At 38.9% G+C, this 17,351-nt stretch overlaps 1 long non-coding RNA gene across 1 annotated transcript; it reads right to left on the bottom strand.

Moving 5' to 3' along the window:
• Positions 1–399: 399 nt before the first annotated feature.
• LOC133557911 (uncharacterized) lies at positions 400–16,847 on the bottom strand. Its single transcript, XR_009807868.1, has 5 exons — positions 15,648–16,847; positions 14,540–14,629; positions 9,878–10,111; positions 1,189–1,372; positions 400–843 (listed from the first exon to the last, which is right to left on the bottom strand). It is a non-coding gene; the product is annotated as an uncharacterized LOC133557911 (long non-coding RNA).
• Between the last annotated feature and the right edge of the window lie 504 nt (positions 16,848–17,351).

Genomic DNA, 17,351 nt, shown 5'->3' on the forward strand with positions numbered 1-17,351 from the left:
ATGTTTTTGTGTACATGTTCCATAAATATTGATGTTAAAGATTTCTTTTTTTTGTGAAGAAATGTTTAGAATTAAGTTCATGAATCCAGATGGATCTCTATTACAATCCCCAAAGAGGGCACTTTAAGTTGATGATTACTTCTATGTGTAGAAATCTTTATTTATAATTTAATCACTGTTTATTTTTCAACAAGTTTTTATTTATTTTTGTATCTTTCTTTCCAAATAGTTAAAAAAAGACCACTACAAATGAGCAATATTTTGCACTGTTATTCAATTTAATAAATCAGAAACTGATGACATAGTGCTGTATTTTACTTCTTTATTTTTTTTTTCAACCAAAAATGCTTTGATCTGATTAGGGGGTACTTGAATTAAAAAAAAATATTCACAGGGGGTACAAAACTGAAAAAAGGTTGAGAATCACTGATGTAGACCACAAGGAAGTGTTTTCAATTTAGAAAAACATAAAATTGATATGACCCTTTTAAAGTGCTCTTTTGTATGAAAATAGACCTGAATAAACCCGCTCATCGGCAGTGCGCCCTATGGTCCGAAAAATATTTGTTTATTCTGGTGACGAGGACTTTGCATTAGAAAACAAAGAAACATGCAGCAAAGGATTGCTAACTCAGGTTGATTAAACATGGAACAAGAGAAGAAAAGTAGAAAAATGTGGAGGTTGGTCAGAAGGGAGATAATGAGCCTACCTTTTCGCTATTGCGCCTTTCACCTAACTAGGCTACCGTGATGAACTAGTTGGCTCGTTCCCCCCTCAGCCTCCATCGCTCTACTTACTTCCTTTCCACTACACAAACTGGGGCCTGGCAATGCATGATAAATCTGTGGAAAGAAGAAAAGAGATAGGGCTGATATAGGGTTCAATCAAAATGGATATTATGTAATGATCAATGCAAATGTTCTGGCCATATGGAAGTAGTGACGCCAAAAGATTAATGGACTTCTACGAAACGGTTAATGACAAAGTGTGAACGCACTTTTGTGCAAACGTGCGATACATCAAAAAGGATGACAATGGCAGCTGGTGGAGAGATACAGTCTCACGAAAAAAGAAAAATATTACAGCATTCCGCACAACACGGCAAAACTAATATTCCAAGTCAATGGCATTACAAAAAAAAAAAACCCCGCAAAAACAAAAATCAATATAACATTTCTCTGACCCACCTCATACTTTGCTGTGCCTGGTGCACACTGAATCACTGACCCCTCGGCTTCCTCCTCTCCTTTCATTTGGCCTTTCCTCCCGATCCCATCTTCTTATCATACATATTAATACTCCACTCCTGCCTGCACACCTGCACACAATGCATGGCCAGGCAAGCTGCTGCCACCAACTGTCAGCTTTCATCTGTTGAAGGAATAGCAGGATATCTATAAGAGTAAGAGGTTATCAGGAAGTATCTAGAGTGCATTTTGAAACGATTACAAAGAAATAGAGTGTGGGTGGAGTTCTTCACTCAAATTGCTTGTAACTCAAATCAAATTTGCCCGTTGAAATGAACTAAAATCAATTTTTGGGGGGCTTGCCTCCCTTCCAATGGCACCATTCTGACATTTAACATGCCTTTTAGATAATATTTTATAAATCAAACAACACAATAGAATGTAGTACAAACAACTACAATACAGTAGTTTTATGAAGTAATGTAATGTAATAATGTACATTGAGGAATTCTACCGTGTCTCCTTCTAGCTGCTTCTCCATCAAACACACCATCAGCAGCTTTTCCATATTTCTTATGGATAGATGTCAGCCCTTTAGATTTTATTTTAACATTCTTAGCTAGCGTTAGACTCATTCTGCTTCAGTGTGGTGCAGACTAGCAGTGATACGCTCAAATTTCTTCGTCAAGTCGACCACACACTGTCATTTTTTGAAAGATTTATTTTTTTTAATTCAGTGAATATAATCCACTTCTTCTCAGCGCTGTCCTTCAGGCTCACTTTCTTTCTTCCCATGGTTGGAAAACAAAGTAATATCGATCTCTAGCTATAAACTAGTACTATTGAGCAGGACCAGATGTTTTGGTCCGATCCTAAGGGTTTCACTGTGACATTTGCTACGCCAACTAATGGCGGGATGCTTGGAACAATTTTTTTTGCTTGTAACTTAAAGGGGAACTGCAGTTTTTGTAACATTTTGCATATCATTCACAATCCTTATGGTTTTTTTTTTAATCCATTCTAACCCAAAAATAATCGCTACCAAAAGTCAGCTAACAATGGAGGTAATGTCATTTGCTCTATTCCACATATATAGCTCTCTAAAAAATATCTAAACACCTCCATCAATATTTTATATATATATATTTACACCACTTCCCTCCATCCTGCAGCCAGATTTAAATGGAAAATGCGAGACTACTGGTCTGGGTAAGGAGTCAGTTAAATTAGAACACGTTTTTTCTGCTTTGAGTGTTTCAGAGTTGGACATGTGTTTTACTGAGGTGGCTAACTATGATGCGTGCAGTTTATCAAAGCAACAAACAAACAATCGGAAAATCCCCGTTACTGAGGTGGCTAACCATGATGCGTGCAGTTTATCAAAGCAACAAACAAACAATCGGAAAATTCCTGTCGTATCAATTCCTAGATATGGTCGTAACTATACTAAATGCACTGGGCATAATAAACACAACATTATTAATATTGCTACTACGGATAATTTGATCAAAAACTCCCTAATACAGCCCACTACCTATAATATAGGTTTTTTAAACATAAGATCATTGTCTCCCAAAACGTTATTAGTTAATGATATTATCAGAAACAACAATCTTAACGTCATCGGTCTCAGCGAAACCTGGCTTAAACCAAACAACTTTTTTGCGCTAAATGAGGCATGTCCTCCTAACTTTACACATGCGCATATTACCCGTCCGCTTAAAAGGGGTGGGGGGGTCGCACTAATGTACAACGAAAACTTTAACCTTAGTCCTAACATAAATAATAAATATAAATCGTTTGAGGTGCTTACTATGAAGTCTGTCACACCGCTGCCTCTACACCTGGCTGTTATCTACCGCCCCCCAGGGCCCTATTCGGACTTTATCAATGAATTTGCAGAGTTCGTTGCTGATCTAGTGACACACGCCGATAATATAATCATAATGGGGGACTTTAATATCCATATGAATACCCCATCGGACCCACCGTGCGTAGCGCTCCAGACTGTAATTGATAGCTGTGGTCTCACACAAATAATAAATGAACCCACGCATCGCAACGGTAATACGATAGACCTAGTGCTTGTCAGGGGTATCACCGCCTCCAAAGTTACGATACTCCCGTATACGAAAGTATTGTCCGATCATTACCTTATAAAATTTGAGGTTGAGACGCATGTTCGTCAAACTAATAATAATAATAACTGCTATAGCAGCCGCAACATTAATACGGCCACAACGACAACTCTTGCTGACCTACTGCCCTCGGTAATGGCACCATTCCCAAAGTATGTGGGCTCTATTGATAACCTCACTGACAACTTTAACGACACCCTGCGCGAAACCATTGATAACATAGCACCGCTAAAGTTAAAAAAGGCTCCAAAAAAGCGCACCCCGTGGTTTACAGAAGAAACTAGAGCTCAGAAATTATTATGTAGAAAGCTGGAACGCAAATGGCGCACGACTAAACTTGAGGTGCACCATCAAGCATGGAGTGATGGTTTAATAACTTATAAACGCATGCTTACCTTAGCTAAAGCTAAATATTACTCAAATCTCATCCACCGTAATAAAAACGATCCTAAATTTTTGTTTAGTACGGTAGCATCGCTAACCCAACAAGGGACCCCTTCCAGTAGCTCAACCCACTCAGCTGATGACTTTATGCAATTCTTTAGTAAGAAAATTGAAGTCATTAGAAAGGAGATTAAAGACAATGCGTCCCAGCTACAACAGGGTTCTATTAACACTGATACGATGGTATATACGGCGGATACTGCCCTCCAAAATAGTTTCTCTCGTTTTGAGGAAATAACATTAGAGGAATTGTTACAATGTGTAAATGGAATAAAACAGACAACATGCTTACTTGACCCTCTTCCTGGGAAACTGATCAAGGAGCTCTTTGTATTATTAGGTCCATCAGTGCTAAATATTATAAACTTATCACTCTCCTCGGGCACTGTTCCCCTAGCATTCAAAAAAGCGGTTATTCATCCTCTTCTTAAAAGACCTAACCTCGATCCTGACCTCATGGTAAACTACCGACCGGTGTCTCACCTTCCCTTTATTTCAAAAATCCTTGAAAAAATTGTTGCGGAGCAGTTAAATGAACACTTAGCGTCTAACAATCTATGTGAAACCTTTCAATCCGGTTTCAGAGCAAATCACTCCACGGAGACAGCCCTCGCAAAAATGACTAATGATCTATTGCTAACGATGGATTCTGATGCGTCATCTATGTTGCTGCTCCTCGATCTTAGCGCTGCTTTCGATACCGTCGATCATAATATTTTATTAGAACGTATCAAAACACAAATTGGTATGTCAGACTTAGCCCTGTCTTGGTTTAACTCTTATCTTACTGATAGGATGCAGTGTGTCTCCCATAACAATGTGACCTCGGACTACGTTAAGGTAACGTGTGGAGTTCCCCAGGGTTCGGTCCTTGGCCCTGCACTCTTCAGCATCTACATGCTGCCGCTAGGTGACATTATACGCAAATACGGTGTTAGCTTTCACTGTTATGCTGATGACACCCAACTCTACATGCCCCTAAAGCTGACCAACACGCCGGATTGTAGTCAGTTGGAGGCGTGTCTTAATGAAATTAAACAATGGATGTCCGCTAACTTTTTGCAACTCAACGCCAAAAAAACGGAAATGCTGATTATCGGTCCTGCTAGACACCGAACTCTATTTAATAATACAACTCTAACATTTGACAACCAAACAATTAAACAAGGCGACACGGTAAAGAATCTGGGTATTATCTTCGACCCAACTCTCTCCTTTGAGGCACACATTAAAAGTGTTACTAAAACGGCCTTCTTTCATCTCCGTAATATCGCTAAAATTCACTCCATTCTGTCCACTCAAGACGCTGAGATCATTATCCATGCGTTTGTTACGTCTCGCCTCGACTACTGTAACGTATTATTTTCGGGTCTCCCCATGTCTAGCATTAAAAGATTACAGTTGGTACAAAATGCGGCTGCTAGACTTTTGACAAGAACAAGAAAGTTTGATCACATTACGCCTGTACTGGCTCACCTGCACTGGCTTCCTGTGCACTTAAGATGTGACTTTAAGGTTTTACTACTTACGTATAAAATACTACACGGTCTAGCTCCATCCTATCTTGCCGATTGTATTGTACCATATGTCCCGGCAAGAAATCTGCGTTCAAAGGACTCCGGCTTGTTAGTGATTCCCAAAACCCAAAAAAAGTCTGCGGGCTATAGAGCGTTTTCCGTTCGGGCTCCAGTACTCTGGAATGCCCTCCCGGTAACAGTTCGAGATGCCACCTCAGTAGAAGCATTTAAGTCTCACCTTAAAACTCATTTGTATACTCTAGCCTTTAAATAGACTCCCTTTTTAGACCAGTTGATCTGCTGTTTCTTTTCTTTTTCTTCTATGTCCCACTCTCCCCTGTGGAGGGGGTCCGGTCCGATCCGGTGGCCATGTACTGCTTGCCTGTGTATCGGCTGGGGACATCTCTGCGCTGCTGATCCGCCTCCGCTTGGGATGGTTTCCTGCTGGCTCCGCTGTGAACGGGACTCTCGCTGCTGTGTTGGATCCGCTTTGGACTGGACTCTCGCGACTGTGTTGGATCCATTGTGGATTGAACTTTCACAGTATCATGTTAGACCCGCTCGACATCCATTGCTTTCCTCCTCTCTAAGGTTCTCAAAGTCATTATTGTCACCGACGTCCCACTGGGTCATTATTGTCACCGATGTCCCACTGGGTGTGAGTTTTCCTTGCCCTTATGTGGGCCTACCGAGGATGTCGTGGTGGTTTGTGCAGCCCTTTGAGACACTAGTGATTTAGGGCTATATAAGTAAACATTGATTGATTGATTGATTGATTTATATATATATATAGTATATACATACAAATATATCTACATACATACATACATACATATATACGTATACATCTATATATATATCTATATACATACAAATATCTCTACACACATATATATATATATACATATATATATGTACTGTATATATATATATATATATATATATATATATATATATATAAAAATATGTATGTATATAGATGTATATGTATGTATGTATATATATATATATATATATACACATATATATACATATATACATATGTAAATATATGCATATATATACATATATACATATGTAAATATATGCATATATATATTTTATTTTTTTATTTATTTATTTTTATTTTATATATATATGTTAGACACATACTTTAAGTGTAGTGACAGGCACATTCCTAATAACATGTAATTTTTTTTTACATATTTTGCTCCTTTTGAGCATACAAAAATAATTTCAGAGCACATTACAACATTCATTATTTCTCCAACAACAACTACTACTAGTAGTCATGCAGACTTCATGAGAGCAACGACTACTCTGGGACAAATGATGATCCAGAACTTTATATTTTGGAGCTTTCATGTACAAAAGATGAGCTACAAGTTTTAGAAGTTGTGTGCTAAACAGACCCAGCTTTAGTGAAACACTGAGCATCAGGCAGCGGTATTGCTAAGTGTTAAAAATACAAACAACTAACATAATAAAACAATCACTTACTGTACAACAGCTGCTCCCAATGGGATGTTTTTGCCTTTTTGTTTGAATGAACATTTCATCATAATCTCACAAATAAAAATAAAAATCTTTCTCGCCATCTGCGGGTATAAGTTGAATGTCAAATTTGAGTAACTTGTTGCTGTATGGCCACAACCTTCTTCTTTAGAAGTGAGAGGAATGATACTGTATATATACGGCTATGCTGTTGCTTGTCTTGGGCCTCCAAATTACTAAATACGACCCTGGTTGTCTGCTTGCCTGGAGCTATTCTTGATCTTGTTGTTTCATATGTAAGTTAATAAGATGTCTTCTCTTTTCAAATCTTAATTTTATAATTGCTTGGCAACCCAGAAATCCACTCAGGTATCCTTCAAGTGTTCACAAGTGTTCAAGTGACACAATTCCCCTTGTGTTATTCTCCTCTGGTTAGTGGCTGCATTATCAGAAATCTGAATCAATGGAATCAGGTCATTTAAGTTCCTAGTGTCCAACGCATAAACATACGATGGACATACTCTGTTTGAACATGTATATTTTTCTACTATACCAGGGGTGTCAAACTCATTTTAGATCAGGGGCCAGATGGAGGAAAATGTACTCCCAAGTGGCCCGGACTGGTAAAATCACAGCACTATAACTTAAAAATAAAGACAACTTCAGATTTGTTTTATTTGTTTAAAAATAGAAGAAGCACATTCTGAAAATGTACAAATTATAATGTTGTTGTGTTTTTACACTTACATGTTGCGGTTAATAGTATATTATCTTAATTTTTCCTGATTTATACTTTCTTAATAAAATATGTGATAATGTCATAATCCATCCATCCATCCATTTTTCTACCGCTTATTCCCTTTGGGGTCGCTGGTGCCTATCTCAGCTACAGTCGCCACCTCATCACAGGGCCAACACAGATAGACAGACAACATTCACACTCACATTCACACACTAGGGCCAATTTAGTGTTGCCAATCAACCTATACCCAGGTAGTAAGTGGGAAGGAAGTGGGAGAAAGCCGGAGTACCTGGAGGGAACCCACGCATTCACGGGGAGGACATGCAAACTTCCACACAGAAAGATCCCGAGCCCGGGATTGAACCCTGACTACTCAGGACCTTCGAAATTGTGAGGCAGACGCACTAACTCTTTACTCTTCCACCGTGAAGCCCTAACGTCATAATCATTGGTGATATTTTCAACCTATCAAGATAAAAAAAATTATATTAAAATTAAATTACAATAAATTATTTATGTAGTTTGATCATTTTCCTCAACTGATGTACTAACTTCATGTGGTTTATTTTATATTTTTACATATGTAGCATCATCTACAAAGATACAAAGAATTGCTATTGAGACATTTAGTGGACACATTTAGAACAGCAGTTTCTTTCAATCAAAAATTTCGGCTCATTTTTATACTTCGCAAACGCATCCCACGGGCCGGATATAACATGTTAGCGGGCCGTATGTTTGACATCACTGTACTATACTGATGTCATGTTCCACCCTGTTTTTGAAGGGAAACTGCACCATTTTTGGAATATAACCTATCGATCACAATTACCATGTTAGACAAGACCACATGTTTTTATATTTTCAATGCATTTTAATTTGTCATTTACAAGGTGGCTAACAATGCAAATCCATCCATCCAGCCATTTTCTACCGCTTATTCCCTTTGGGGTCGCGGGGGGCGCTGGTGCCTATCTCAGCTACAATCGGGCGGAAGGCCGGGTACACCCTGGACAAGTCGCCAACAATGCAAATAATGGGAGTAATTTACTTTGTTACTTGTTACTTTATAAAGCCCTCTAAAAAACAGCCTAAAATACTCCAGTTACATGTTTTGGCCTGAATATCAACCAAGTATTAACAATATTGTTTTAATAAGCACAAATGTAGAGGGACTACTTTTTAGCGGGGTGATTACAGAGAGATAACTAGCATATGCAGCGAATGACATACTGAGCCGGGGTGCTGCTGCATCGCCTATGAGCTGGTAAAAGTTAATTCTAGAGTATAAATCATGTCCCTCACTTGTATAATAAAAGGTTCTGGCCATAAACTAAGAAGTGGAGATGGTGGGAGAAAGACGAAAAAACACCCATTTTTTTGTGTTTGTTTTTTTCACCCTCATAAGGATGACAGAAAGATAAACACATCCCATCAGTCAGCATCCCACTGAGAGCAGACATTGTCCAGTAAGTGATTGTTTTATTATGTTTGTGGTTTTGTTTATTACTTAGCAATACTGCTACTTACTGGATCTGCTTATTACATAGTTTCTAAAACTTGGAGCTTCTCCTCTTTATTTTCAGGCTCAAAACTAAAAGCTTCTGATCACCATTCGTCCCAAAGTAGTCGTTGTCTCTCATGAAGTCTGCCATGATTAGTAGTGTTGTTGTTGTTGAAGAAAATAATGAACATTGTGAAAAGAATGTTCTGCCGTATGCTTAATATTAGCAAAATACGTAAACATTACATGCTATTATGAATGTGCCTGTTACTGTTATGGGCGGTATAGCTCGGTTAGTAGAGTGGCCGTGCCAGCAACTTGAGGGTTCCAGGTTTGATCCCAGCTTTTGCCATCGGAGTCACTGCCGTTGTGTCCTTGGGCAAGACACTTTACCCACCCGCTTCCAGTGTCACCCACACTGGTTTAAATGTAACTTAGATATTGGGTTTCACTATGTAAAGCGCTTTGAGTCACTAGAGAAAAGCGCTATATAAATATAATTCACTTCACTTCACTACTAAATTACATACTGTATGTACGCTGTGGGATTTTATGGGCGCAATAGATGTAATGACTCCCATTACTTCCATTGTTAGTTGACTTTTGCTATCGTTTATTTACGAGTTAGATTGTCTTAAAAAATAACTTGTTCTTGTCTCACATAAGGATTGTGAATGATAGGTACAATTCCATAAACACTGCAGTTCTCCTTTAATCCAATGTATCAACTGTAACTTTGTCATATTTACCACCATGGTACCTTATGTTGCGCTAAGTCTTGCTCACCAATATGAAAAAAAGAGCAAGAAGCTCCATAAATGCACAATGTCTGTGTTGCAACTTCACTGACCTGTTTTAAGTTTTTTGTTTCTCCGATGGAGACATTGATGATAACACCACCGCAACTTGCCCCCACTGACTGTCTGCCCTGTTGCTCCTGCGGCGTCTGGCTGGATGCACCCCACTGCTCACGACTGCTTTGGTGACGCTTCCACAGCCAGGACAGTCTGAGCTACAGTATGATCCAATTCTGTTGTCTCGCTACCTCTGCTGCATTTATTCACTGCAGGCTCACACGTCAACACTAAGGAGGAGAAAAAGGACATTTCTTATCACTGTGGTGCACACTTTTTAACGTATAATTTACTCATTTAAACTGAAGATATCTGCATTTTTAGATTTTTGCATGGGGAAGATAAAGATGCTTGCTTCCTCTCATGCCCAAAATAAATCAGCTATGGCTATATTGCTGTAATAAAAATCCAAAGTTATCTTCCTTACATTCTTGTAATGCAACAAAGCTCGACTACAAGCTTCGGAAAAATTCCAACCACTTAAAAAGGGACCTGCACTTTTTTTGAAATTTTGCTGATCATTCACTATCATTATGAGGGACAAGAACACACATCATTTTTTTTATATAGGATATTAAAGATACTTTAAAAAACCCTTTGAAAGATGCGGCTAATGGGAGTCACCGTTGCAGCCTTCAAAACCCTCCATCGATGTTTTATACACACACTCCAAGTCATTGTATGAAGTAGTAACAGACACCATTATAACAATATGTAATATGTTCAATGTTTACTGTATTTAAATCATTTTAATCATGGCTGCAACTGAGTTTTTCCGTGCATTGATTTACGTTTCCATAGCAACGCACGTCCTGACTTCCGGCAAAAACTGTGTGTTCCTACTTCAGGATTCAAACACGAGCGTGCAGACTTGGTGACAGACAACGAACACGACTATTTTTGGACGAATGAGGGTTCACAACCTTATGTTTTCGAGGCAGAATAATAATTGCTTTTAGAAGCAAGCACGGAGAAGAGGTTGAAACGTTGGAGCAAACGGAAGCTGATAGAGTGGGGTAGGTGTGAAACCAAGCTGCAAATGTTGAATTTGGAGACAAGCTATGTCGACATAAATGGAGTGATGACCCCCGAATAATTCGGAAAAACATCCCCCCGCCAGCTGGACCAAACTGTCCATGGAGTGAGTCACACTTTAATATCGATAATGATACACGCAGCACGTCATGTGTGTTATTACAACTACAGTACAAACGCTGTCTGGCTAGCTGTGTACAAACAAAACATGACATTTGGGTTAATACTTTACAGATACTGTAATATGTATGGTCAGGGAGTGTTTGGGCCCGTGAGTGTGTGCGTGTGTGTTTTGTCTCGTCTTGTCTCGTCTCATAGTATTGTTAGTGTACAGGAGTTTTTCTTGTTTTTGTTTAGTGAGTATTGTACTTGTATTATATAGATTATGTTAAATGTGGAATGAGTGAAAGGGGTTGGGATATCATAAGCATCTGCTTCATCCAACCCCTTTTCAAGCCTTGAATTAATATCTCTGCCAAAATGTAAAAAAAATTTAAAAAAAATAACAGTTTATTTGTACTGTGCAAGTTTGAAATAGATATTTCAATGGTGTCGTATCGCAGTGTTGTGCATTACAAACTAATATGCGCTTTGTGGTGACGTAGAAGCAAGTGTATCCCTTGTCGTAGTTAGCTTTTTTACGGCTAATACCGTAGCACGCCAGCGTGTTAGTACTCTAGAAATCGAGTTCTTGAGTGTTTGCGCTTATATTATAAATGTCGCTCCAGTTTGGTTAGTATACATGTTACGGAACATAAATGAAGTATTGTTGATGGTTTTTGAATGCATTTTTAAAGTGATTTTGTTGTAGGATTGATTGCTCCCATTAACTGCATTGCTAGCCACCACAAACGAGCCAAATTGCTTGTTAGAATGCAAAAAAACCCTTTTGTCTTCTTGTCTCTCATAAGGATTATGAAAGATAGCAACATTCCAAAAAAAGTGCAGTTCCCCTTTAAATCACGTAAAAAAGAAAATCCAAAAATGTGTGTCCTGATTTTGCATGAGTTTGGACTTTGTTCGGTATTTCCCTGTGTTCTGTATCATTTCCGGTCTTGGTGCGCTCATTTTGGTTCTACAAACCTTGTTTCCATATGAGTTGGAAAATTGTGTTGGATGTAAATATAAACGGAATACAATGATTTGCAAATAATTTTCAACCCATTTTCAGTTGAATGCACTACAAAGACAAGATAGTTGATGTTCAAACTCATAAACTTTTTTTTTTGCAAATAATAATTAACTTAGAATTTCATGGCTGCAACACATGCTAAAGTAGTTGGAAAAGGACATGTTCACCACTGTGTTACATCACCTTTTCTTTTAACAACACTCAATAAACGTTTGGGAACTGAGGAAACTAATTATTGAAGCTTTCCCATTCTTGTTTTATGTAGAGCTTCAGTCGTTCAACAGTTCGGGGTCTCCGCTGTCGTATTTTACGCTTCATAATGCACCACACATTTTCGATGGGAGACAGGTCATCATGGTGTCCATGATAACGTTGCTTGGATGACAACACATGTTGCTCCAAAACCTTTTTGGACCTTTCAGCATTAATGGTGCCTTCACAGATGTGTAAGTTACCCATGCCTTGGGTACTAATACACCCCCATACCATCACAGATGCTGGCTTTTGAACTTTGCACATATAACAATCCGAACGGTTATTTTCCTCTTTGTTCTGAAGGACACCTCGTCCACAGTTTCCAAATATAATTTGAAATGTGGACTCGTCAGACTACAGAACACCTTTCCACTTTGCATCAGTCCATCTTAGGTGAGCTCGGGCCCAGCCGAGCCGGCGGCATTTCAGGATATTGTTGATAAATGGGTTTGGCTTTGCATAGTAGTGTTTTAGCTTGCACTTACAGATGTAGCGACCAACTGTAGTTACTGACAGAGGTTTTATGAAGTGTTCCTGAGCCCATGTGGTGATATCCTTTACACACTGATGTCAGTTTTTGATGCAGTACTGCCTGAGGGATCAAAAGTCTGTAATATCATCGCTTAAGTGCAGTGATTTCTCCAGATTCTCTGAACTTTTTGATGATTTTATGGACCGTAGATGGTAAAATCCCCTAAATTCCTTGCAATAGCTCGTTGAGAAATGTTGTTCTAAAACTGATCGACAATTTGCTCACAAAGTGGTGACCCTAACCCCATCCTTGTTTGTGAATTACTTAGCATTTTATGGAAGCTGCCTTTATACTCAATCATGGCACCCAACTGTTCCCAATTAGCCTGCACACCTGTGGGATGTTCCATATAAGTGTTTGATGAGCATTCCTCAAATTTATCAGTATTTATTGCCACCTTTCCCAACTTCTTTGTCACGTGTTGCTGGCATCAAATTCTAAAGTTAATGATTATTTGCAGAAAAAACAATGTTTATCAGTTTGAACATCAAATATGTTGTCTCTGTAGCATATTCAACTGAATATGGGTTGAAAATGATTTTTAATTCATTGTATTGTGTTTATATTTACATCTAACACAATTTCCCAACTCATATGGAAACAGGGTTTGTATTTCCTGTTGTAATGCTCCTTAACTTTGTATAGTTTCCTGCCTGCTTTCCTTTTCCAATCAAGTTTAATCAGGTTCACCTGTTGCCCCTTGCCAGCGCTGGATTATTGTACTATGTCAGTGCACATGTTTTACTCTGCTGCCACTACATGACTTGCACCTGCCTTTTGTTTCTTCTAGTTTTTGCTTTTTAAGTAAATAATGAAATTATTTATTATATAAAGAACCTGTTTTCATGTTACTCCATTATAATTAGGGGTACACTGAAATTACTTTTTTATAAACCTATTGACTCATTTTAAATGTATTTTTATTGGTTGTAGCCTGCTCAGTGGTCTCGCTCCTGAGACCGGTACGTTGTGAGTTCAAACCCTGGCCGAGTCATACCAAAGACTATAAAAATGGGACTCATTACCTCCCTGCTTGGCACTCAGCATCAAGGGTTGGAATTGGGAGATAAATCACCAAAATAATAGCCGAGCCAGCCACCACTGCTGCTCACTGCTCCCCTCACCTCTCAGGGGGTGGGACAAGGGGATGGGTCAAACGCAGAGAGTAATTTCACCACACATAGTGTGTGTGTGACTATCAGTGGTGCTTTAACTTTTAATACGCGCCCCATTTCAGTCCGACATAGCATTGGGGGCACAGTTAGTCATACAGACAGGTTTATGAGCTGTTTGACATGCATAATGTTCTGGCAAATTGTATTATTTAGTGGGAAACAGTACTCACACACATCTAGATATGATATAAATATGTTATTTGGTGAACTTTGTTCAGTAAAAAAAAATTCATTGGAGTCTCGAAATATCCCTCGCTGGACAAAGTTTTTTTTAATTTATTTTTTTATTACTTGTATTTCATGCTGAATTTCCCCCATTGTTCAATAAAGTACTTTCTATTCTATTCTATTCTATTCATTTTTAAGACTGACACTGAATATCAACTAGCAATTGAGTAAGTTACAAAACCATCTATAATGTGTGACTTTTCAATCTGATTGATAAAAAAGTTAATGCAAATGATTATGCGACATTTAAAAAAAAAAAAAATCAATATACTCTTATTAAATATTGTTGATTATTGCTTACCTGGACAACACACAACATGGAAAACGAATGGATAAATTGTGAATATTGTTGGTTCTTCTGCTTCAAAGTAACCGAATAAAGTTCCTTACCCTGTAAAAGGCAACAAAAAATTGGTAAAGCATCATTAAAACACGGTAGGGTCAACAAAATTTAATTCTAAATAATCTAGCTTTATGCATATTTTTAATTGCACATTTAAAAACTCAATTATATATTTACATAGCGCTTTTTCTCAAGAGGCATTGACAAACCCATTATCTGCATTTACACCAGTGTGGGTGGCACTGGGAGAAAAGTGGGTGAATTGTCTTGCCTAAGGGCACACCAGCAGTGACTCGGACAGCTGAAGCCGCATTCGAACTAGGAAGCCTCAAGTTTCTGGTTGGGCGCTCTAGCAGCTGAACCACACTTCCTCAGAACTGTCTCAGAACAAGTGAGGGATCTTTTTTTTAAGATTGCATTCGCGTCTTTTTGAACTCACTGAACGCTCCTGCTCCGTGTCTCTGTTGTCAGCCCCTTGTGGCCTCATTATCACACTGACAGGCAAGAGACATGACGAAGGAGGCACAAAAACACACCTGTACACACACCCACACACACTCTTTTCCCCACCCAAGTAGTTCACAAAGTACAATACCCATTTATGTCCTTACTCCAACTGAAACAAAAACATGAAAATAAGCGCGTGCAACATTGTCCCCCCCCCAAAAAATAGGGCTATTAAGTGATCAATTATTTTTATCTGATTGACACTCTAGAACTGTGATTAATCAAGTTTAATCATGTTGTTTTTTTTGCTTGAATGAAAACATTTGGCTTAAGAAAATACCCCAATATTTGGGTGAAAATGCAATTTTGTAGTCAGATTGTAAAACAGGAACATTTTTTTCAATGTTTTACTGAACACTAAGTCATTGATTTTCTCAAAATGTTTTTAGTAAGAATTACGTGCAATTTTGAAAGTATTTGCAATACTATTGCAAACAAGGTACAGTTACTAACAGATAATGTGGTAAACACACTGTAAACAACTTAAAATAGTGCACCATTTAAAATGGCATTTTTTTCTTCTTTAGTGCAACCAGTTTAAACATACAAGCTTCTTTACCTTTTCAGATGACAATGCTGATTTCCTTTTTTGGTATAATGCGATCTCAGCTCGTTGTGATTACTTCCAGGTGTCCGATGATCTTCAAGAAGCAAAACACATTCACATTCAGCCAATACTTGCAAATTGATGCTCTTGTTTGTGTACTAGAGTTGGTTTAACATTGCTGTAAATGTGCCTCGGATCAGTTGTGGTGGTCTGAATACCATCTTCTTGCTGGATGTGGTCTTCACAAATTTTTAATTGTGGTACTTGTACTCTTGCTGACAACATTGACGCAGGTAAACCGGCAGTGTAGCGTTTTCCTTTGCTTGTTCATGCATGCTGTCGGCACCATCAAGTACATGTTTTGCTTTTAGGTGGAATTTTAAACTTCTGTGCGGCGATGACACAAACTTTTGTTGCTGCAATACCAACAAGTTACCTCAGTTTTAACTAAAGTTCTTGTCATGGTCCACATCTTGGACCATGTCATATTTTGATTTCGTTTCTGTTTTATTATCATCCTGTGTTGCATTCGACGTCTTTGGTTCCCGGTGGCCCTTCCTGTTTGGTTTTCTGTTGTCAGGGTAACTCATTCAATGTCACCTGATTCTGGTTTGTCGTCACGCACCTGACTTGATTAGTTATCTCCTTATTTAAGACCGCCCTTGTTTTACATTCGGTCTCGGACTATAGTTTGCTACACGCAACAAGTGACATCGCTCTTCCCGCATTGTGGTAACTATCTTTTTTCACCCTATTAGCTTCCATGCTATTTTGTTTGTTTACTTGTCCCTAGTTTACATACTAGCGCTTTCTGTTCATTCTAGCTTCCACGCTAGTTCTGTTTGTTTTGTCTTTAGTGCTTATGTGCCAGTATTTCTGTTATTAGTTTGTTTTTGTAGTTAGGCATAAATCATCATTCCTACCTTAATGCTGTGTTCCATCGCCGCTGCACCACAAGAACGCAAACACGCACCACGATGCCAGCCAAACGTCACAATTCTGTTCTGAAGCGAAACTGTCCGCTTCTCATCCTCATCACAGACTATGTGACAATGCGCGCTACTTACGGGTTAAGAATTAACCTTCATTCATAATCATATTTGATAATGCGATAATTTATTTGTATTAATCACACGCGTTAAGGTTGATAGCCCGTATAAAAATATATTGTAATGGTGGAAAGACGGAGCCGACGGGCCGACGGCGGGGTAGGGCAAGCCGTGGTCCTACTCAAGATGGCAGCCAGGAGGCGGAGTATGCGGCGGAACGGAGAGGCAGGGCGTGCCTGGAGCGTGACACACACACCGGTTCTCAATCTGTGCATCTCCTCCTGCTGTATAGAAGGGGAGAAGGAGGAGCGATCGAGGCAGAAGGAGTAGGAGAACCAGCCGCAGAAGCAGACAAGCGCAAAGCACCGAGAGCGAGCCGAACACAACGACGAAGGCGCGGCAGACTGAAGGCCAGAGAGGAGCGAGCAGGAGCGGAGCGCTGAAAAGTGATCCGATCGAAAGACAAATGCTTTATTGAAAAATAAACAAGGGTCAAACCTGCTCAGCAAGATGTCTTTCCTCAATGGTCCATGCAACCCGCACGATGGCGGCAGGAAGCCGTTCACAGTGATCTACAGAGTTGGGGGTGTCAAGCTAAATGTATCAATTGGATATCCTTTTATATTGTCAGTGTCATTGTTACAGTTGTATAAAATTTTTTCCAAAA

The sequence above is a fragment of the Nerophis ophidion genome, linkage group LG08 (assembly GCF_033978795.1).
Source record: "Nerophis ophidion isolate RoL-2023_Sa linkage group LG08, RoL_Noph_v1.0, whole genome shotgun sequence".
Taxonomy (NCBI): domain Eukaryota; kingdom Metazoa; phylum Chordata; class Actinopteri; order Syngnathiformes; family Syngnathidae; genus Nerophis; species Nerophis ophidion.